Here is a 25030-nt window from a genome sequence, read left to right as displayed (position 1 = left end):
TCCTCTGTCTAGCTCCCAAACAAAACAAAAAAAAGGTGTTCCCTGATTCCTTTGCTGTTTTAATTCCTGGTGTGCAGGCTGCGAGTCCATCATACCATAAAAGGGCAAAAACGCCGAAAGAGCCATGATTAATGAGCGACGTTCACCTTTACCTTGGATCCACCTGCAGGAGCTGCACTATTGGAGCTGTGGAGACCTGCTGGAGCTGCAGCACAGGCTGCTCAGTCTAATTCAGCAAACATAGTAAGTTACGTAGTCACCCTCTGTTTTATTTATGCTCACCTAAGTTTTTCGATTTTATGAATACGTTGGTAGAGATGTTTTTGATACCCAGGGCAGTGGATGCTCTGTATGAAACCTGTGACAAGGTTAGTTTGGTAACTTCAGACACCCTCATTTTGTTTTTGGAGGAGGTGTTTCGGTATAAATAGTGAAGTACACAGACTTGTTGCTCAAGAGGCCTCTTTGTGTTTGTCAGGTCAGTCTGGATGAGAGTGAGGTGAAACATTATCGTTTTTTATTTCCCGAAAAAAGTCAAAAGGATGTTTATGTGCTCTGTATGACAAACTATTTTTTTAAACTACAATCTTGATTTAAAAAAAGAAGTTGGCAGTAATTTTAACCAATGTTAATGCAATATGTATTTCTACATTTTCACTATTTTGATAGGAGATTGTAAATATTTATTTTTACATTTAACAAGAAATTAGTATTTCTGACGTTTTGTTAAACTATTTAACACATTGAAATTATTATACTGGGTCACTGAGAAAGTTTAAACTGATAGGCCGAGTCACATAGATTACATTTACAAGACTTCATCTAAACGATTTAATTGTTTTGAAACGTTACAGTCCCACATCATTTTGAACACACACATTTTAAAATGCTGCTATTATTGTTAAAATAATTGTTAAAATTGTATCAACTTTTTAGGACGTATGTCGGCCAGAACTCCTACAAAGGATTTTAAAAATTAGTTTTCATCAAAAATGATCGGAATATTTGAGACAGAGAGATTTTATAGAGGTGGCTTTGGAAAATTATGTTTCCGCCTAATCTGCATATATATAGATACAGATATGAACCTAAATCTAAACATCTGGTGTCCTTCTAGTTTTCCTGCAATTATTAATTCCCCTCTGTGTAAAAGGGACTGAAAACATTTTGGCACAGAGCTGCTCATTTGGCCACATTTTCTAATTTCTAATGTCATTTTTTTTCGTGTGTCTGTGTGATTCCAGACCTGATAAAATGTTACACGTTAAATCAATTTTAAATTCTACAAAAAAGAAGTTGTAGTAGAGTGACACGATGAAGAAAGTTGTTTTCTTACATTATTAAAATCGTTATTGGCGAATTTGTGTGCAATATTAGATAAGATAAATACCAGTAAAAATTAAAGCTTGTGTTTTTAGAGAGCCCCACAAACCTCCTAAAGGTCCCTTGGGTGCTCCCGGAGCCCAAATTTGGGATGTTTAAGCTCCGCTGTTCTCCCTGCAGGCTCCAGTGCGCTATGCAGCAGCCACACAGAGTGGATTAGAAACGCAGCTGATCCTCAAAAGAAACCTCGGGGTCAATCCTCGGTCACAGTTTCAGTTTGTTGTCACAGCACCACCCACACCTAAACAACAGTTTACAGACCACACTGGGCAAACAAGCACTTCAACAACGCAGTCACAGTCCAACTCCGACGGCCTGTTTGACCAAAACACCCTCTGACTCGGCGCTAAATGCTGAAAATGACCTCAGAAAAGAAGATCTATCAAGACGTTTTTACTGGTCCGACCGCCAGAATCTGGCCCCGCGCGGCTGATGGTTCCCATTAGGGCCCTCGGATAAACACACGGACGATGACAGATGTTTGACGAAAACCATTAAGGCTATGTGAAGGAGGAATAGATGTTTAAAGCTTTTGACTTAAGGAGGTGACGCTGGAATTACAGGGAGAATCCATTTGCGCGTCCTTGGTGTGGCCTAAAATATTATCAACCTTGTGCCAGACATTTCTGCCATGCAAATGATTGAGATACAGTATATTAAAATATAACTTTTTGACTTTGGTCGAATAAGTAAGCCCTTATAATGACCACAGCAACGGAAAGAAACTTAAAGCTGTTCATTTGACATGAAGGAAAACAGTGAATTTATATTCCAAATACATTCACTTGCATTTTAATTTGAATAATTCACTGAATATGTTGAGAAACAAAACAAAAGTATTCAGATTTATTTAAAATACCTACCTATGATGTATGCAGAATACTTAAAAAAACATTGGCTTATTAAAATATATTTTTTAAATGAATATTTGATCTCAAACATGAATACATGCACAGCAAAAATATAACTTTGGATTGCATATAAAGAAAAAAAGGCCGTCACAAAGCCAATTTAGATACTTTTTTCGTCTTCTTTTGTTTAAAATTTTCTCTTGTAAATATGAAAAGTGTGTTTTGGAGAAAAAGCAAAAAATAATAATATTAATCATAATAAAAATTAAAAAAGATTTGTTCACAGTTACTAAAATATTCTTACATATATTTGAACAAATGCAACCTGAATTAGATGTTTGTGCCTTAGATTTTTTTTCTCCATTTTGCAGGAATTACAATAAATACAATTCTTTAACATTTAAAATGATGTTTATCTCAGATTTCCACACACAGTTATATTATTTATTCACATTTATTTATTCTTTATGTAATAATAATTTCACTGAGTTTCTCATACTAAAGATAATATCACAGTTGTCTATATCATGGAGGATTTCAGGAACCATTTCACCTCTTCAAATCTCAGATCTCAGAACCTGAATCTATGCTGTGAACAAAAGGTTTCAAAAAGTTTCCTGTCTGTAGCCGAAAGAAAAAGATTTTATTTCACATTATGTGTGTTCCTTACAGCTGAATTCAAGCAGTTAAAGAACAAGAAGCTTGTGACAATGTGACGCTTTGTCTCCAACAGTATCGGAGGACAGAGAGAGATGATTTGTGAGGCACCAAAGGGAAGCAGAGCTGACAAAGAGACTTGCGGGCCTCCACCTGACTGTACAGGTATAGGCTACTCTCAGAGACACACTTTCACTGCAGTCACATGTAAAAGACATTTTGTTCTGAGGTTGTTCGTAAACAAGTGCAAATACAGGTGCTTCGGGATGTGAAGGTCAGGGACGAGTTTGCACATGCATGCACAGGCACACACACACACACACACACAAGGACACAAAGACAGAAATAGAGAGGAAACACATTACAAAAGCCTTCACAGATGGAGGGCCAGAGGGATGCCTCTGAGGTCTCACCTGCTTGATTTTCTTTTCTCATTTTTTTAGAGGTTTATTTGTGTGTGTGTGTGTGTGTGTGTGTGTGTGTGTGTGTGTGTGTGTGTGTGTGTGTGTGTGTGTGGCTGTAAAAGACAGAAAAAAGTCACCATAAAGTTCAGAGAGAATCACAAAGATAGAGGAAAAAGCAAAGCATTTAGAAGCAAATGACAAGGCTCTTACAGACAGGGAGGAAATTCAGTGGATGTTGTCATTGTACCACCTATGGTAAATATCCATTTGGCTTTGCCATCAAACCTTATTGACGAAAGCTTTTGAGGTTCAGCCTCATTTCTCCTTTGTAATGGAGAAATCCTAGGTGTTCCAGGGCATTATGCAAATGAAAGGTGCAGGGACATGAACAAAAATATAGCTGGTGTGTCCTCGAGGCCTCTGATCAGAGTCAGACTGTGCTTTTACACATAGATCTTAGTTGTGGTTTGTTTATGGTCAGCTATGGTACTCTGCCCTCAACACACACACAGAGTTGGGCACGGTAAAAACCAAAACAGGAGAGTGAGACAGACAATTGCTTGTGATCACACAACAGCAGGCAGAAAGTGCTCGAAGCCCAGAGAGACAGAGAGGCAGACAGACAGAAGTCACTCATCAGGGCAGTCGAGGTATTGGCACATCTGCGCTCATTGACCACTCCCCTGTTGTGATTGGCAGCTAAAATGAATTCCTCCATCGACAGATGTGCGTCCCCATGTGCCGATAAAAGGACGGAGCCGATAGAGGGATTGACAGTATGATGGAGGAAGAGAAGACGGGGAAAGAGAGGTGAGATGACATCATGTGGTCAGCATGTAACGTGATGAAACAGTGACTGAAGCAATAAACTGTGTCGAGGTGTTTAGCGTGAGGAAAGGCGGAGATGAGGTGGTAGGTTAGAGGCTGACTGTAGCGCTGTACGTCTACAGCAGAACTCACCTCACAGCAGTTTTCTTTAAGCCCCCTTTTGTCTGTTGAAGCGGTCCTGCGTGGCCAAATGGAGTGACTCAAAGTGAACAGGGGAGAGCACAGCCAGGACGCTTTAGCAGGTCTGAGGCCCAGAAGAGGAGAGAGGGACTGGGAGAAGGGCAGTGGTCTAGAGACAGAGGTCCATCCATCACACATGTCCTGACCTCAGCTTGACCCCAGCATGGCAGCCAATGAGGCGCCCTCACCCTCTAAAGAAAGCCCCCCCACCACACACACAAACACACACACACACAGAAGAGATCGGGTGACGCTGAGTGGAGTCTGGATGCTCTTTGTGTTGGCGAACGTCGCTTCCCAGAATCCTTTGTTTTTTACGTGACTAATGTGAGTATCAACACCTGACAGACAGGCTGTTCATCCCATGTCTCTCTTTCTTTCTCATGTATGCACACACACACACACACACATACACGCTCACACTTAAGATAGAGATAAGCACCGAGGAACATGAATAATATTTGTGACCTCAAAGATTTTTGAGTATTCCCTATTTTCATCACAAAAACGTAAACAATTCCAGGTCAGTTTTCCATCCGTACATATGCACAATCAAACTTGAAATGAAAATATTTTCTACGAATCGTACCCTTAAAACACCATCTGCAAATACATTCCCACATTCTACAATTCATCACAAATACGGGGTTCTCGCTCCTTGATATGGGGAGCAGATGTCACCACCACAACAATGTGAGGGCAATTTATCTACAGATACAGAGGATTTGATGTCTTAAACAGCAAAAAGAATTTCATTTTAGGCTTGAAGCACTTAATATTTTCTCTTTGGCGCCCGAATAGAGTTCTATTATGATTAAAAGAAAGGTCGTCTGCACTGTAATTGGTGACATATGGTTTAAAACATTCATATTAATCATTCTTACGGTGCGTTTAAACAACTCAAAATCCTTGACACACACACACACGTCACATCTGTATTTAACAAGTGTAGAGATAGCAAGCAAGATATTAGGAGTGTTTCCATTCACCTCTTTTTCTGCATATTTTCAATGTGCACATAAAAAAAGCCTGAGTGGGAATGCCACAACGTTTTAAGCCTGGGGGAGGTTGAAAATTTGCAAAACAAAGTGCAATGGAAATGGATTCAGCAAATAAATGATGTCATCTGTGGTGGCTTTATTATGTTTGTGTATACACACAGGTTACCAGAACTATTCCAGGAGCACATAGGTGTAATATTACATAGTCAAAACTCTCTATTTCCATTGTCCAGTGTGCTCTCCATTATTACACATCTGTTGTTTTCCTATATTTCAGGTTTGAGTGGCGCTCTTTTAATCACATTGTCTTGTTGGTACCTGACTGTTACGTTAGAACCACCTTCTTACATATCTCTATGAACCAACTCCCAATATCTGCAGAACAATGTGGAAACAAGCGAACAGGCTAAGAGGGTATTTACTGACCATCAACAGCTAATGTTAGCTGAGCCCCACTGACTTACCACGTGCAGCAATCCAGACAAGTCTTGTTCTCAACTAAATGTAAGTAAAGGTATTGTTGGCTGGCTAGAAGCAAAGGTGACATCACAAAATTAAATACAACTAATTGAAGATAATTTCTAATAACAGATATCTGCATGTGTATGCAGAATCTGTAGGCAACTGGACACGATTTTGGTATCATAAGCCTTCTGGTTTCCGTTTGTAATCTGTATTGACCAATCATTAGTGTGAGCTTTTGGTTGCATGCAAGTAAACAGGTGGGCGCATTAGCTGACATTCAGTCCCGGAACCCATCTGCTATTGTCTGACAACTATTTCACTTTTCCATATGCAGATAAGCCTGTCTGTTTATAGTGAGTAGCCGAAATGTTGTCTGGAGTTGCTCATCAAGCTGTATGGAAGCACATTGTGCTGCATTCTTCGCTAAGCTAACACAGCTCGAAGTCATGTCCTCTAAATGCACAGCAAACAAGTCCACCCCCATACTGTCAAAGCTACCGAGTGTTCCTGGGATTGGTAGCTGTAATGTAATTTCAAATTGAGTCTCCTACACTTCTTCTTACTCCAAAAGGTCATTACAGTAGTGTAACGCCGTCCAACACTGATCTACAGTATATGTGATGTTAGCTACCCAGGTGGCCTGTTTGTCGCAGTGCATGTAAACCCAGAAAACAGATTGTGAAGTCACAAATTCTGTTTTTGAGAAGAAGAATAATAATGTCCTTTTTTAAGCCTTCTTTGGCAGATAAAACTTCCTCAATTGTACAAAAAAGTTTTTACACTCACTTGAGGTGGTTTTGACTTTGCCAAAAAGAGTTGAAGCCATAAATGCGATCTTGACATGCCCTTTCGGAATTTGTTTTGATGGAGCGAACACTTAATTCACATGACACTGTCAGCATATTTCCATGCATTATTATCATTGCACCAATTTTTCTTTGTCTCCAAATAGCATGAAACATGGCCAGTACTAACTGACGTAAAAGGAAAATTCAAACTTGCTGAACAGAAACAAATTCCTGATGACCTCTCCCAGTTTTTCACTCGTAGAAAGGTGAGATGGCAAAGACATTTTTCTAATCTTGTTAAAAGTGGATCACAGCCAAATCCATAGCCTATTCTGCCAATTTCTGACAAAACAACACTTTGTGGAGCCTCGTTTATTCGCTCCAAACTGGTGACATTTAAAAAACTCACTTAAAATTCACTTGCCAATTGAATAACGTGGCTATATAATTTTCACAGGGAGTCAGATGATATATACATGTCTGTCTTTAGTATGCAGTGTGCCTGAAATAATCGTGACTATCTAAAAAATAACTTCCAAAAACGTTTCTTTTCTTTGTCAAACTAAGACGAGAATAAACGAGCGGCTTTGTACTGTCTGTACTGTGATTTTTCACAGTTGTACCTTTTGTTATGCCTGTTGTCACTTTCTCATTGAGGCCAAGATGTAAGATCGAGATACAAAGCTAAAACATAATCCCACACCCTAAACTGCACAGCCAGCAACACGCCCGACAGCCTTTCCTGAGTGCTTGTCAATAAGCGTACACAGCCTGAGCCAAGCCTTTGATATCACAGACCTGAGCCTTTGGTCTCATGAATAACTAGACAAGTGAAGTAGCACGTGTTAGAAACAGCCTCAAGGAGATAATTGCTAACATATCACAGAAAGAAACACTGAACCAACTTTCACACACACAAACACACACAGCTTCAGGGCAGAGGAGAGGTTTCAGCACCTCAGATTAAACGTCTCCATGTCAGGGAGAATTTGGAGAGTGTGTGGGTGTTTGACTGTGCTCAGGGCGACACTGCAGCGATTGTCAGGATTGTTTGAGCTCACCTGACACTGTTTTACCTGTGAACCACCTGTCAGTCCGCTTCATAAGAAGAGCAATGGTGCTCACGTGCGCTGTGACAGAAGACCACTGGAAACACAATCTGGGAGGGATTAGGGAGCAATTTGTGCGTTAACTGACACAAAATGGAGCGCTCGACCTCTTTGATGGTTGCTGACAAGATAGCAGACCAGGTCACAACAAGACGTTTAGATCATTTTCGGCAAAATCTGACGCGGTTGTTGTGCTTGTCAAGATTTCCCCTCCGTCCGGCTGTTTGACTGATGTGTTGGAGCATTTTGAAGTAATTGAAATTAACATATTTTAAGAGTTTTGAGCCATTTGTTTAGTAACTCTCGTCAGAAGCAAAGCAAAATTTACTGATCTCAAATACTTGGCTGCTTCAGTGCATTTCATGAGCTTTTTGATGCCAGAAATTACACACACACACTCACACACACACAGCTGTAAAGCCAGCATGGATGTTAAAACAGGCTGTGTTAATACAGCAGCTTGTTATTGTAAAGAATGACAGAGATGTTTCAGTGACAGATGTAAAGCTTAGTGTAACTCTAAGCCTCTCGTTTGTATACGCCCTGAGGCGCATCACACTGTGAGAGTCTGAGAGGCAGAGTGAAACTATGCACTGATAGGCTGCCTGTCCCCTTTAGGCAAAGAGCAGTCTAGATTTGAATCTCACAACACTCGTAACAGTAAGCTTAGCAAGACAAATTGATTCAGAGTGAAATCAGCGAGATACTGTATGTTTATGGTTGTGTAAACACACCAGATAAAAGCTTGTTATCACGCTGTTGGGAGCCGAGACGCTGACAGAGCAGCAGTGGCCATCAGAAAACATCATCCTGTGTAAACCACAGTGTTGTGAAAGTGGAAGTTTTCCTAGCTTCTCGTTTTGTTTTTGCATTCCAGTCTTGTTTCTGCTCTGTTCTCCTCAGAGGTGACCACAGCCTCATTTCTCCAAAACATCTTAAATTTATAATTTTGTGCAGCTTCTTACACATGCAAGGTAAATAAACATGCTCTAACAAATGATCAGATATTTTGGAAGTGGTCACCAGACTACATGATACATTGTAATCTTCTGTTTTTGTTAATTCAATTTAATAGCTACAAATGGTCAAACTCAAAACTCAAGCAAAGTGTCTCCCACAAACTTTTTTTATGCTGTAACTCATTTCTATTTTGTTCAACTTGTACTGATTCCATGTTTTGCCATACTGTGCACCTTGTCAAATTGGTGGATGTGTTTCTCAGTTTGCTGATGCTTTATTTATTTGCTGCATATCCTCCTAAATGCAAAGTATATGTTGTCAAAGTGGTGAGGATGTTTTCTTTAGTTGCTTGTGTTGTAGGTTTTTGCTTGTGTTCTTAAGTTGCAGTACTTTGAGTTCTCTCTGTGACATGTGCACATTGAATTAAAGTGGTGATGCAACATAGACAATGAACTTTAAATTAAAACGGTATCCATCAAAAATCATATTACTTTTCCAAGAAGCTCTTATTAACTTGTGGTAATCAGTTAGAGCTGTAGTGGCTCTTAAAAGTCACAGTTCGGTTCAAACCATAGACTTCTGGTTTGGTGATGTATTTATAAGGATACATTCTTTTTATATGTTTTTAACAGACAAAAGTGCAAGAGTTAAAGACAGACAAATACTCTTTCTGGGGTCTGAGGTAATATTGCCCCCACTGGCGACTTTGGTGAACCATTTACAACACTTGTAGGCCTATATTACACCGTACGAACTCTAAACAAACACTTTCCCAAAAGGCAAGAGATCACAACCGGCTATAAAACTGAGAGGCATTCCACAATACATAGATTAACAAAAAATAAAACTTACACTTAAGGAGTGTTTCAATTAGCTATGCTGTAGCTATATTTGTACATTCAACGCACCCAGACATTTGTTGTCCCTGTGATTGGGACATCTGGGAGATGCCATCAAATATGTGTGACCATTTTGGATGTGTTTTCATTCACATACCCTATAATGCAGACAAACCTTTCTCATCTCATACACAACTCCCTCTTCATTGCTGTTGTAGACATGCCAATCAGCTTGTTGTGCTAACTTTAGCCTCTGTTGCTAACAGCATACAGCTAAAAGTTTTCCAGTGGAGCTCGTGCTTGTGAACTTTGGTTCCAGATTGTGTGCATCAGTCTATGTGCTATTCATTCTGCATGTAGTTGCATGCACTGGACCATGATCACCAGACCGTGACAGTGAACTGTTACAGCCCTAGCTGTAATCCTCTTACTAACAAACTATCATGTAACCAACACATTTAGTACATTTACATGCAGCTTAAGAAAATCGAATTATTGGCTTAGTTCGACTGAAACCAGACTTTTAAATGCATGTAAACAGCTTAGTCCAACTGATATTGGACTACCCGTAGCTCGACAAACACACCTCGATAATTCCACTGAAAATCGAACTATTGCTGCATGTATCCACTTAGTCTTACTGGAGTCGGACTCGGCGTTCTGTGCACGCATCCCTTTTTCTTTTGCGGGCTTTCACCTAGAAGAAGAAGATGACGTAGCAGCAGTTCAGTAACTCCTGGAAAAACAAACAAACAAGCAAACAAACAAACAAACAAACACCATGGAGACCAAGAAGCAGAAGACAGACTTCTGGAGGAATGAGGAAACTACATTAATGCTCCGCCATCTTTGTTCGTCGTTAGCTTCCTCTTCAGGTCAACCTGAACTAGTTCAATATGCACTATATTAAAAAGGACACTGTGCTACCTATGGAGGCGGAGTCAGACGTATTTGGTCAGAAATTCGATTTTGCATGTAAACGCACTGACTGACTCACTTACATCTGCAGATTTTCTACCATCCCTCTCCTCTTCTTCCTCCTCCAGCTGCTTGGTTAACTTAGCTAGAAACCATGTTATGTAGCATAACCATGACTGCCCAGCACTCTGATGGAGAGACATGCTGGTCGCTACAGTATCACTGCAGTTACTTGTTGTGAATATAATTGTTCTATGTCTTTGTTAAATCATCTGTCATATGTGACAGAGGAAGGCACATTTTATATGTTATTAACAAGTGTTAGCCTGACGACAAAATGTTGATGTCACTGTTATGTAGACAGCCTATATGAACTGTCATCACAGGGTCTAAGGCTGGTTATTACTTTTTGCTTTGTCTGTGTCAAGCAGCAACGAAACTGATCAAAGCTAAGTTTACTTTCCCACACCCACCTTCACCTGGTAACTTTGTGTGAGCCGCACAGGCAGAACAGGCAGCAAACTAGAAGCTCTGTGTTGGAATGCTTTATAGCTTTAAATCATTTCAAAAAATTTTAAGGCAGTTCATTAAAAAAATATGCCATTTTAATTTCTTCTTTTGAACAGGAAGAATTAAGAATTAGTGTCATTTTATAATTTTAATTTTGAAATTAAACAATTAACATTAATGAAGTGATGACATGATGTTATAATTTAACTAGCTTTGGAAAGTTTTATTAATACATATTCCAGTTTTCGGGTGGAACTGCCTTACCTTAAATTTAATTAACCCAGGCTAAGCTTAATAAAAACCAGTACAGTGTAAACATGAGACTGTGTACTTTGTGTCCATTGTTTAAAGGTAGCCTCCTTTGTGTGTGTGTGTGTGTGTGTGTGTGTGTGTGTGTGTGGTAAAGTGAGCTGACCTCTCCAACACCACATGCTCACCTGCAGACAGTTGGACAGTCACCCTCGTCAACAACCCCCTCCTCTCACTCCCCCTCGCTCGTTATCATTTGAGCTCCACAGAGACTCTTCTAATGACAGCGCTTGTCTATAACGTCGTCGTCACGGCTCGTGTACGTGTGTGTGTTACCCCGTGTGTGTGTGTGTGCGTTTGTGCACTCGTACGGGTGCATGTTTGCCCTGTAATGACAGCAGCTGTCTATAGTGGCTCGTCCTGGCAGGGATCATTCGGTCCTCCCTCTCTTTCACGTCCGCTGTCCGGTGTCACCCGTGTCCGGGTGGACGATGATGTGATCTTTAGTCCCCTCTGCGATCTATAGACTGGCATTTGGCTCAGGGAGCGTCCCCCGGCCCTGACATGCATGCTAAAGCTTGCCGCTGTTCTGCCGATATCCCCTGCCCGCCTTACCTCCCCCAACAGGAAGTTAACGCCAGCCAGCGCAATATTCCGACAGGCAGCATTAGATACTGGAATGGCAGTTAGCCACTGAAGTTCAAGCCCCTGTGGGGAAAAGTATAGAGGTTTGTGTATATGCATGAATGCGTAGTGCATTGTGTCTTTTGTCGAAGTGCAGTAGTGGTTTGATGTCAAGAACTCACTGGGTTTCATTTATGCATATTACTGAAAAGCTGTTTCATTCTCATTAGTTGCTGAATGTTAATTGTACTAAGGCAAACATTTTAAAGTAGCCCACTCCCATTAAATGCCAATTTTCTACTTATGGTTTAGTTTAAACTCTTTTCAACTCTTTCTGCAATACCCAGTATTCACATCCTTCATTCTCGCAGGCAGGCAGCAAGCTGATGAGACAGCTATCTTAACGTTACACCAGAGGAAATGAAAGTCAGCAGACATAGCATTGCCGCAAACAGTAGCTAGTTGGAAAAACTTACACATATATGTCTATTGTCATCAAACTATTCCGCCAATTTTCTGGTTGAGGCAAGGTGTTAACAGGTTTACCACCAAAGTTCCCTACAGCATAGCCTACGTTCTGATTTATAGTAAAGCTTCAGATTTCTCTTGTTGATAGCACCACCACAACACTAGATGATTGTATTTTACATGAACAAGCAGCATTGTGCCTTAAATTATTGTAGCCACAGTAATTGTGTTTACATTCTTTCATTTACTTTGTGAAAGGAGCAACGATTCCCATAGTTTGCTGAATACAAGACTATAATGTGCAGTCGTCGTTTTTAAGGCGTTAAAGGTGTTGACAATAGCATCTGTTGCCTTGATCATTTTTGTGTATCCCATGCTGCAATGACATGTGTCTGTGTGGGTTTTTTGTGTGTGTGGCATTGGCAGTATTTATTGTGCTCTCTGCAGAAACCCCTGTTGATTGTATTAATTAGGGAGCACCCTCAGGAGCTAAACTATTCTGCCAAATAAAGCTGTATATTCATTTGTGCAATACAAGTTCCCGAATCCACTGATGTGTCTCTAATGAATATGGGGAACAACAGACTGCAGTTCAAGGCAGTATATAGTCTTCCAGCAGTCTTGCAGAGCCACAAGGGGACAATGGAGTGAGATGGGGTTCTTGCATCAGAAGAGGCTCGTGCTAGAGTACTAATCAACCAAACTTTTATGTAAATAATTTGTTTAATGCTACCTCTGACCCTACACATCACTGATGCAACCCATGCCCAGTTCATGAAACCTGTCTTCAGGACATATTCTCTAGTCCACCAGAAGCATGGGCGGATTATGAAACAATAGGCACCTGGAGACAGATATACAAAAGGAGCCTCCAACTCTCTTACATAGGACCAAACATGTCATTGTGCCCCTTTATGTAATTTTTTTGTCTCTTGGTCTTTTTGATTGCTACATTTTGCAGGTGAAGGCAAGGGGGGCCCTGGCACTTTGGGCCCCTGGGCCTCTGCCTGCTTAGTAATCCATCCATGACTGGATGCAATGTGTTTTGCATTTGCATCAGCAGTTTGTGTCGTAAGATAAATTCAGTAGTGAGAGTGAATAATAGGATCCTCAGCCAAACAAAAAAGAAATGTGTCATCAGCATAAAGTCAAAGTTCATGGAGAGATCCAAATGAAAGGACTGGACACATCATTTGATTTAAAGGGGAACTCCAGGAAGGTCTGTCCATCTGTCAGTTCATTTCCTATCTTCTTATCTTGTCATGACGAAAGGCAGAGTACACTGGTACACCTGGGCAGGCCACACATCTGTCACAGTGGAAAAACAACACATTTATTGACACTTAGCTTGAAAGACAATGCTGTTTAAATAAAAATTAATAAGAACAAATAAAAATCTTGTAGATTATCACTTTAGAGTAGTTGAGTTACTTCAAACGTGCTCATCAAGTTGCCTTCAAGTTCATGTGTTTGACCACAGTAAGTCCCTATCTCGACTCTGATTAGTTTATTGTATTGACGTGTGTTCCTTTCATGCGTCCGTGTTTTCTATGTCTAATATAGGCTTATATGCTCTTTGGTGTGCTATTTGGTGTGTGTGTGTTATGGCTGGTGTGTGTGGTCCTGAGGGACTGACTGTGTCCACTCCTGCATTGATGCCACCACACTCTCATCTGCATACCTGACAGCACAGACCTTCTTCCTTCTTCCAACCCCCTTTCCTGCATCTCTGTGTCAGTGTGCTTCCTCCAGTGCAACCTTTTGTTATCATTTCCTCTTATTTCCCGCTGGCTTTTCTCTTTTCTTTATTCACCTTGTTTCGTTGTCCTGCCTGACTCTCCCGCTCACTCTCTCGTTCTTTGCTTTCTCACCCTCTTGCTATTTTTCTCTCTGGGTCAATACTGTGTGTGTTCGGGATTCAGTGGTTGCAGCTTCTAGATAAACACCCTGTTAGCAGGATTATCCATGTTGTCCTAACAATGTAAACCCAGGATTAGGCCAGACTCTCCAGGGATATATGTGTGTGCATGTTGGTGTGACTGCGTGTGTGTGTGTGTGTGTTGTCCTTACCGTGTATGCCCACCATCTGAAAAGGCTGTCTTTCAGAGCATGTAAAGTCCCAGTAGCTCACTGCACAAAAGAAAAAGACAGTGTAATTTATTGTTTGTGTGTTTAAGGTGTCAAAATGTGTCTTTACATTATATATTTTTAGTAATTTATGGTTAATGTTAATGGTAATTAATGGTTAGGTTTAGGAAAAAAGAACATGGTTTGGCTTTAGAGTCTTACGAGACGTGTTTGTGTTTGTTGGACCCATCCAGCAGCTCTCCCGCCCACCGCACTTGGACTTTCACTGCCTTAACTTTCGTCCGTGTCCCACCGCGTATCCCCTTGACGCCGTTGGGTGCCACTGAACTATAATGGCAAGCAGCTGCATATCATGCCGGCGTTAAAGGACACATTTTTTTCATTGGTTTCTGATGCAGAAAGTCACTGCCCAAGCGTTGGATTTTGATGACTTGGGAGAGAGACCAGGCTCAAAAACCACAACAGTATTATGTGCCTACTTGTGAAAACATTACTCCATAGCGAGCCCACTTTCACCTAAAAAACAACCACATAGGTTGACTGTGAAGCAGCTTATTAAAACCCATACTGACCATAATTGTAAGGCTGCATCCACTAGTGGCTGTAGTAATTATCATAGGAGCAGAAGGGGGAAGTGACGCTGCATAAATAGTGACAAAGCCTGCAAAATGTTGTACAAATTTCAAAGAAGTCCGTCTGGGGTGGATGGGTCAAACAAACCAGAAGACTAGTGGTTGCGTCCTGAAGTCAAGGTTGACTTCTTTAAATTACAATGTAGCCTTGTATGCTAACATGTGTAGCATGCTATGACGTATGTTACACATGTCACGTGATATACATGACAATACACTAGTGACAAAAGTACTTATTTAATGCCAGACCATTTGATGTTTTGTTGCGTAAATCTAACCAGGTAATTTTAGAGCAGATCCGCAACTGTTTAATGGCATTAAGGACGTGCTTAAGGCATGTTTTTTTGGGGCCTGGTCATATAAGTCATTTTGGAAGTCAGTGGAAATCAACCTATTCTGTCGTCAAAAACTCTATCAGGTAGCTATAAGGGGCGCTGAGGCCAGTAACATCATTATGTTCTATTAGACGCCAATAAGATGATAAAATGTGATCCAGGAAAGCCACTTTAAATACTAAATGTGTGAGTTTAAGGCTTGTCACACACAAAAATACTAGGGTATAAAAATAAAATAATAATAAAAATAATAGGGTTTATAATAATGATTTATTATTATTATTATTATTCCACTGGCAAATATTTTATCCTCCATTGCAATGATTGCTAGTTAGACGGTAGAACGGTGCATTCAGCTCTCTGAATTGGGATGCTGCATTAATGCAGTGGCCTAATTGACATGATTGTGGGGCTGCCTTTTTTCATACACTGCTAATACCTGTCTGCCATAAGCTTCCCTCGTGTAAAATTGTGTTATTTAAGTGCAGCATTTTCAAACATAAATATCTGAAAGATGTTTTAATTAAATATTTTACTGGAAAGTTTTTTTTTGTAATTTTTTTTAAAGATCAGAATCTAACCTTGTCATTAGAAACAAAGTCTTTGTGTTAACTTAGAGCTCATAACGAAACAGCCGAACACCGTTCTCAGAGCTCTGGGTAACCAAAATGCTGGCGAAGGGGCGGAGGAGAAAGCTGAAAAGAAATTAAGGCGGGGAAGCGAGTAAGGGGGTGGTTGAGAAGGCGGGGCAAGGGCTGTGGTGGCGATGAGGAGGTTAGAGGTCAAAGGTCAGCCCCCCTAGTGATATCTCCTGTGCCAGAGAGGCAGTCACGACCCGGTCAGCGGAGGTTCAGGTGTCAGGGAGAGACGACTGACTGACGAGACCTCTCCTGCGCTCCGTCCCGGTTGGACCTTTCATCCTTCCTTCCCTCCCTCTCCCCGTCACTCCTCCGTGACCCATCCCTCCCTTCCTTCAACCGCTACCCTCTTCGCTCTCTTCGCTCTGTGTCTACCCACAGAACCCCCAACCCTGTCATCCTCTCATCCTTCCCTCCTTCCTTTCCCCCCACTCACCTTCTTTTTCACCCCTTAAGCTAAACATTACCACAGGGTTTCACTCAGCAGGCCGGGCTGACTGGGGCAGCTCTCTGTGGGGCTGCATGTCTTCAGTCCACCATCATATGCTCACACGCTTTGCATTCACACTCACACAAAAACGTGCACATGCCGCAGATATATGCACACAGGTTTTTGGCAGGAGCACATGTAGCCCACACTGTGCTGTCAATCCTACTGGAACATTTGGAGTATTTGAGTTTCCAGTTTTTACATACTGGGTCTTATTTTTTTAGTTGTTGCTATTGTGCCTGTCGGTTAAGAAAACATTTAATTCACTGACTTCATTGTGGAGATTCTGCTCATGTGGACACCACAAAGACAAAGACTCTACTTGAGGCAAAGGATATGACCCTGAATACGAAACTAGATCTCAGTTATAATGGTCTGTTTTATTGCTTAGGTTCTTTATTATTTCAAATTCCAGGATCAGCTAACCACCTTCTCTTCCTTCTCACTGAGTTTTCCTTTCAAGGGTCAATAAGTAAGTTGTGTATTAAACTGACCTCAATCAGCAGTTGGGGACCTGCAACATCAGTTGATTGCAACTTTGTTATGTAAGTTTGGACAATGAGTTTTGAAAGACAGAAGTACACAGAGAACAATTGTTGAGTCACTGTTATTGATTCCATTAACCTCTACAGACGTATGATGGTCATTTTGTGGTGTGCTTTTATTTATTGCACCTTTAATACATAGGGTAGTCATTTCCATCTTGCAGTGCACCCATTAAATCAATATAATACACCTATTATTGTGGGTGGGTGGCATTGTGGACTTGATACTTACCATTAAGTTGGGAGGGATTTAGCAGCCCATTTCATCATCAGTGACTATTTCCTAATTACAGAACACTGTATAACCAAGAATTACAGCAACATGTCAGAGAAACTATGTTTATGTGTCAATATACTTTTAGTATATGACATACAATGTCATAACAGTGGCTACTCGTCAGTTATTGACTCCTTCTGACCTGGTCATTAGCCAGAGCTGATAGATTAACCACAGCTGACTGCAGGTCAAAGTGCTGGTGATGGACGAACAAAATGTAGGTAATAGTTACTGCAATGGTAGCTACGTGTGATAGCTATTGTTTTTTTCTGCACTTACAAAATTGATTTACTTTTGATGAACCACAAAATCAACCACAAACTAGTAGCCAATTCCTTTCTGATTTGTGATGGTGAATGGTTGTCTTTATCACATATTGCCTTTTTGCTAAAGTCACACATCATTTCTCGTCAGTTCAACCTTCTTATCTGGAACCTAAATAAAAAAAAATCCACTATATATCTTCCTACTTACAATATGAAATCCCACCCTCAATTTTTGCTAACTCATTCTGATCCAAAAACGTGTGCAACAAACAAGTTAGATATTTAGGAGTGTGTGCGTGTGTGTAAGATTTAGGGAGATTTAGTGGCGTCTAGCACCAAGGATTGTCAGATTGCAACCAGCTGATAGTTCTCATTAGAATTCCTTCAGTGTTAATTGTTGAGGAGGTTTTCAGTGGGAGCTGAATTATCTGCAGAGGTCTCTTTTTCTCAAAAACAAATGGACCAAGTGATTAAAACCAGTAAAACACAGAATAAAGCAGCTTCACTTAAAAAAACACATCGTTTTTCCAATGCTGCTTGTGGCTGAGGGGCTTCTAACTATGCAAAAATGAGAAGATGGGAATGGCCTATTTGGAGTCAGTGTTTGGTTTGTCCACTCTGGGCTATTGTAGAAACATGGCGGTGCAACATGGTGGACCTCATGGAGGAGGACCCGCTCACTATGTAGATGTAAACGGCACATTCTAATGTAACAGAAACACAACGATTCTTATTTTCACAAAATTATACACTAATTAAAATACCTATTATATTATATATAATATCCCCCTAATTCTTACACACTTGACTTCTAAAATCTGGATGATCACGGTTACGATTAAATCAGAACAACGCAGCTGACGGTGTTGCAAGCAACAGTAAACATTTTAACCCTTAAGGCTAACATCAGCTAGCATACTACTGTTGACAGATATTAAAACTTATAGTTAAAATCTCAACTCTAGTTCTCGCCCAAGAATATACAACTCGTATTAACCACATCTCCCCAACCTTTTTCTCATCCAGACTCGTTAAGCCCTCTGCTGTTGTTTTTCTCATTGCGAAGCATTGTTAACATTGCAGCAAGTCTCCATTTTGTTTACGTGAGATCGCATGAGGTGGTGCATTTATGCTCCCTCTTGTACGATAATCCTAAGAATATCGATACGCTATTTCTTTCACATTTTGTAGTGCGTGCATGTTTGAGATTAGAAAGAAGAACATCTGTGAAGTCTCTCCTTATGTGCATGATGCAACCGAATTTCAAAATCAGTTAGGATTTTAAGTCCAAGCCCGGTGTTACCCTCTGTCTTGCGACATAAACGGCATGCTATATCCTGCATTGGCACTCAATGTCATGTAAAGCATGAGGTGCAGAATCATTCAGTGGGTGTAATTCTTAGGAATACTGGACTAGGCCTTATACAGAATGTAGGATCTATTTCATAAGGATATTAATGCACACACACTGAAATCATCTACTTGGCATTATAGTGTCTAAGATCCCCTTGAGGCAGTCTGTGGGATTTCAATTTGTTTAATAAGACTGTTAGCTAATGACATGTAATGTAGCTCGGCAGCCAGTCAAAGGCTCAGATAGTTTAACATTTTTAATGGACTGGTAAGCAAAAATATGGTACACTGGGCGGTCAATCATGTAATTCAGTGAGTCTCTTTAAAAATACATAATATTGTCTTTTTTTTTTGTTTACTAGGGCTCATGATAATGATGTCTCAATATACAGCACAATGTTTTTGTTTAAGTATTATTTTTACCCCCCAGCTTTCTTACTGCGTCTAGTGTGGGAACAGTATTTCATAACCATTTCACGTCTACAGAACCGACCTCACCCTGAAGGTATGGATGAGCTTCTCATCACTCTCTTACTGTCTCATCATCGTGTTGACTGGCACGCCTGAGGACACGAGACAGCCAGACATAGTCACGGGCAGGTATGCACACACAGACATACACTTTGGCAGGTGCAGGCTGCACGAAAGGGCTGCCAGTCGTTTCTTCTGTGTTGCTTTTCATTAACTTGTCTAATGCAATCAAAGACTGTCAACAAGAGTGACAGAAGGAGAAAGAAGGGGAAGACAAGGCGGAGAGAAGGAGAGAGAGATCGCTTCCTTCTTTTCACAGATATGTATGTCTGTGTTCATGCAGCTGCATCTAAAATGAAACTTCCTTTTTCTTTCTGATAACATTGTGTCTGGCCTTTTGTTGTTCCTGAAATGTCCTTGGGGCATTTTGCACACACAGATGCATCACATATACACACGTACAGGTGAGAAAATGTTGTGATAGAAGTACGAAATGCTCTGGGCAGCATACATTCTACGCTGTCAGCTCATCATATACTATATCTCCGGAAGCGCACACCTGCATGTTCCAAAAAAAACATTAAAAGGCGTTACTGTTGAAAAGCGACATTTGCAGCAATGCAATCAGGACGTAAAGTGAAATGCCACACCGTAATGAAATAACGACAGAATACATTCACGTCTCTGCATAAACCGATGGCTTATTTCTTTGCTTTCGAGAAGCGCGTCACTCTGCTAAAGGTTAAAGGGAAGATATTCTAATCAGGGACTCTTTACAGAGCAGCAGCTCAATAAGGTCAACTGGTGTCACAACATTCAGGTTGGAGGGAGGAATGTGTGTGTACAAGTGTGTGTATGCACGCTAGTGTGATGGTTACTTTGTAGTCATACTGTTTACATTTCTGTGGGTTGTGCAATGTTTCTTTTTCTTGTTCTGTCTTTATTTATCTTTGGTCACTTTGCTGTATCACACTATGAAAACACTATCACTGCATCCCTCTAAGATCCACACACACACACACACACACACACACACACACACACACACACACACACACATACATACAAGTGTCTGATGCGGTGATCCGCCGGCCAATCGGCTGTATTGATTATTGGGCCTGGGGAGGTTGGTGGAGCGGCAGCAGTAATTAGGGCTTTTTGGTGTGGATTAGCTGAGAGAAAAGGTCACCCGCTCAACATCAGTGGCAGGACCACAGGCAGGGACAGGGAGGGGTGGATGGCTGGAGGGGACTGTCCCCAAACGTGATGGCCATGATTGGCAGGGCCGTGTATGTATGTAACATGTATGTAATGGATGTAAGCACATGCAGAAAGTGAGTGACAAAGGATAATTCCATTTTAAGACAACATCAATCTTATTTTTGTAGTTTTTAAAATATTTTCTTATTGGTTATGATAACACTGTACTCACCAAAGTATCGCTGTGATCTGGGAACACAGTCAATATCTGACAGGGCAAGAAACTTGATCGTTCAGATTGTGCTGTAAACAAGCCAGAGGTTTAGAGAGATTATCCAAACCACTTTACTTGGGGGTAAAACTCAAAGTGAGCTCATTCCTAATGTCAGTATTAATCTTCCTTTAAAACTGTGTGTACATCACTTCTGTAAGGTATGTTAGAGTTAAACTAATAGGTCGGTTTATAAATGATTTGGAAAAGTAAAACCTACAAGTAAAGAGCTTTCTCTCTTAGAAAATGAGGGTTTTTTCTACTGTCTGACTTGTTTTTTAGCAATGCTGAAGCAATTACCTTAATGAGTACATTGTTAGCTTAACCTGTGGACGCTGGCGCCCCAAGAAATTTTTCATAGGGTTGGCCAGATGGCGCCACTGAAAATCTTGGGGTGGTGGACCAAACCAAAAGCCATGACTGAATTTGAGGAATTCTGTTACGCAGTTGTAAGTTGCATGTTGAACAGAGAATTAAGTAATTGCATTCAGATATACTTAGTGTTTTCTATACATGTAATGTTACTAATTATCCAGCCTACAGTTGCCAGAAGAAAGTATTGGCGTTGTACATTTCTGCAAATCGCCATGTCAAGTTCTGCCTGTTACATGCATTGTCTTCTTTCAAAATAGAACCCTTCTATTTTTACAGGAAATTTACCGTTTACATACAGTCTCTTTCACAATAAATGCGCAACATCCATACAACACCATGCATTGATGTTTTTTTCCTTCAACAACAAACACATGGTTGGGTTTAGGCAACCGACACGTGGTTAGGTTTAGGAAAAAAACACAAGGTTTGGCTTTAAAATTTTACAGGACGCAAACACCGCTTTTTCGGGTGAAAGTCAGTGTTTGTTGGACCCATCCACCACCACTCCCGCCTGCCCTAGTCAGGCTTTCACCACCTTAACTTTCATCCTTTCATCCTTCAGCCACTGGGCAGCGTTAGACTACAATGGCAACCGTCTGCGTATCATGCTGACGTTAAAGGACGCCTTTTTTCATGGTTTCTGACACCGCAAGTCACTGCCTAAGCGCAGGATTTTGACGACTTCAGAGTGACACAGGGCTCGTTTTTAGGGACTTAATGCTGTATTTCCTGCGGCTTTTTAGCTCCTAAATTGGGGTGTTTTTTTAACCACATGTTGCTGTTCCTCCAGTGGGGATAGTGTCATGAAAAGCAATTGTTTTTAACAAGATACCACTTACTTTCCTGATAGGATAGTGATAGGAAAAGTGGTTGTTTCTTAATAAGACATTGCTGCATTTCCAGTCGGGAAATCCCCCAAACTGGGTATTTTGAGCCATAACATGATCTTTTCCTATCCATAACTAAATGTTTTTTGTGCCTAAACCTGACCACACATTAACCACAGGGCTAACCCTAACCCTAACCCCTAACCCTGAAACTTAAAGTTTTAATGTATCCGCTACATAATAACGTGCAAATACGACATATCTTTAACATGTGGATAAATAAAGAATACATGTTTCTATGTACTCAGACAATTCAAAGACGTGAACATTACTGTAAGTGCATAAACTTGATAAATCACGTCATGTACTGCTGCACTGACGATTTAAAGTCTTTTAAAACTTTTCTTCTCTCTCTCTCTCTCTCTCTCTCTCTCTCTCTCTCTCTCTGTCTTTCTCTGTCTCTCCAGACCTGCAGGTTGACTTCTCAGTGGTATGGCAGGTCTGAGTGTATCTTAGAGGGTCACGACCCTCCCAGGCTGTGACCTGGACAAACAGGACTGAGGAGCTGCAACAGGACATGGAATGTCCCTTTTGTTTTTGTTTTGTTTCACTTTTTTGTTGAAAAGGTGGAAAATTCCTCCCGCTGCACTTGCCGGAGCAAAAGAAAACATTTTCTTGGCAACGAATGAGGCAGAGTTTACATAAGAAACTTTATGTGACTGCAACAAAAATTATAAAGCTCAGGCAGTGCTCTCTGTTGTAACTGAGGATACATAACTCTTTCTTTTCCCTTTGTGACTGTCATCTTCTAAGCAACTGAAAATGTGATTTATTTTAAGAGCAGCACTTTTTCTTTGTGAACATATTTTTGGTGTTAGCACAGCCACTTGTCTGCATTATCTGTATGTCCCACATTATATATGTTCTATACGACTGGTGCCATGTGGAACCGATTGTTTCCTAATAAAAAAAGGCCAATGTTGAATGATTAAGAAGGTGTCTGCACGTCTGCATTTACTGGGTGTCAGCTCCCCTTCTTCTGCTCCACAGCGGCTCAGTGTGAGGCAGCAGCAGCTGTGGCAGATTTGAGGAGCGCTGGTTTTGTGCAAAGCTGCAGCACTCCTAGTGGTGGAAACACAAAAGAGCAGCTACATTTCTGCAAAACCAACCAGACAGGAGGAGACAAGTGCTGATTGAGGGAGCATGTGTGCATGAGTATTGCTTTGTATTGTGTCGCCTTGTTTTTGTGTGTTGTGTTTTTTCAGTGGCAGTGACACGTGTGTTTGTGTGATGGTGGTGGTGGTGGGAGAGGCACACATGCATACGTGACTTTTCTGTGTCTCATCACACAACAGGGCAGTGCGTGTGTTCCATAACATGCGTAGATGCATCACTGGAGAGGACTATTTGTGGCGCTTTGTGTTCACATGCACATCCGGGCTTTCTATGTATGTGGTGTGCATGATTTGTAAATGTCAGTGGAAATGGCATGCCAACAGAGGTTCTGAAGAAGTGTTGTGTTGTGTGACAATAAAGGACATACATAACTGAGAGGGGAGTTGGAAACAAACGTACGAGGGCCAAACAAACCTTGAATACTCCAAAACAGACTTTCAGATTGATATGAAGACAGTGGATGTGGCAAATCTGTATCTGACGCCATTCTACTGCTGCAGTGTTAAGATGAAAATCGGACTCAAGAAAACACTTTGAAATGTTTACAATGACTGGTAAAGGTGAACAGGGTTGCCCAGTGTTTAGTAATTTGATGCATTGTGTAACCAAAGGTGCCTGGTTACATTTTAATCTACAAAGTCAACAAAGTATTGTAACATCTGCAGTTCATAACACTCATTGCAAAACACATAATCCCTGTAATTCCAAGTATTCCTGTTGTCACAGCAGACTGGTGTTGCTGAAGACTTTGTTGAGATCGTATTTTGTTTCTATGACAATGGTATGCAGCCATGATCTTGTCTGATTGGGTCTTGAATCTGTTGTCATAGTACCCCGGTCATTTAAAGCTAACAGTACAGCTTTATGGTACACTATAGTGGCAGGATAGGCAGAGCAGTCAGGGTCTATCCGGACTCTGCACAGCTCCTGCATTATAGAGTTCACTAGAGGGTCAAAAGTGTCACCACATACATCACAGCTGTAGCAGAACGGCACACACCGTTGCCATGGTGATCGGCCATTTTTTTCCCCCCACTGTGCTAAGCCAAACAGTGGTGGGTGGGTGCCGAGATACGAGAAAAGACAAAAAGGATTGTGTGCCCGGTCTTATGTATGTTTCGGAGCGTTTGTATGTAAAGTGAGTGTGTTTATTTGGTCAGGCGTATTTCGGTTACTGCTAAAGAGACATGTGTACCTTCCTTGTTTGGTCTGACTATCTGTGGTCTCAGCTGTACTCATCAGGAACGCTGTGCAACAATAGCTAAGGTGCCCGCGGAGGGAGCTGCACAGCGTGATAAAACTGGCAAAATGAGGGTGTCAGAAGCTCCATTGAACATAATCAGGCTGTGGTAGATGGGCTCGGCTGTTGGGTTTGGGACCATAAGTCTGGCGATTAAACATGCATGGGGAGAATCCTTCATCACAGGGCGAAACAAAGCCGCCCTGCCCTTCCCACGTGTTCCAACATCGCCATGGAAAAAGCCTGTTTCCCTGGCAACCAAACTGGCTCTCTTTGTCACAGGAATGGAGAAGGAGGAGGAGGAGAAGGAGGGGGTGTTGAGTGGAGGCATGACACTCCACGCTGACCTCCACCTGACCTCTAGGTGAACATGCCGTTTTGGTTTCCTGCTTTCCTGGAGGGAACACTGTATTGGTCATTTTTCGGTGAGACAAAGACGAGTTCCGTCATCTGAGTTAAAGAATTCTGCATCTCTCTTCTTAAGACACTCATAATGTTCCTCTTCGAAATATCATACACATTCGAACAGCTAAGAGAACTACCAAATGTTCTAGGACATTAACATGGGCCGTCATTACTCCATGCTGAAAGACAATGCTGCCAAAATGCTTT

At 41.1% G+C, this 25030-nt stretch overlaps 1 long non-coding RNA gene across 3 annotated transcripts; it reads left to right on the top strand.

The window, feature by feature from the left end:
• Positions 1–122: 122 nt before the first annotated feature.
• Positions 123–22984, top strand: LOC126384071 (uncharacterized). Of its 3 annotated transcripts, none has more exons than XR_007569226.1 (5): positions 123–243; positions 2968–3056; positions 4020–4105; positions 19345–19458; positions 22470–22984. It is a non-coding gene; the product is annotated as an uncharacterized LOC126384071 (long non-coding RNA). The 3 variants fall into 3 exon arrangements; XR_007569227.1 differs by having other exon boundaries at positions 3995–4105; XR_007569228.1 differs by lacking the exon at positions 19345–19458.
• Positions 22985–25030: the final 2046 nt, after the last annotated feature.

This window comes from Epinephelus moara, chromosome 22 (assembly GCF_006386435.1).
Source record: "Epinephelus moara isolate mb chromosome 22, YSFRI_EMoa_1.0, whole genome shotgun sequence".
Classification (NCBI taxonomy): Eukaryota; Metazoa; Chordata; class Actinopteri; order Perciformes; family Serranidae; genus Epinephelus; species Epinephelus moara.
This window is presented reverse-complemented; position numbering and strand designations above follow the sequence as displayed.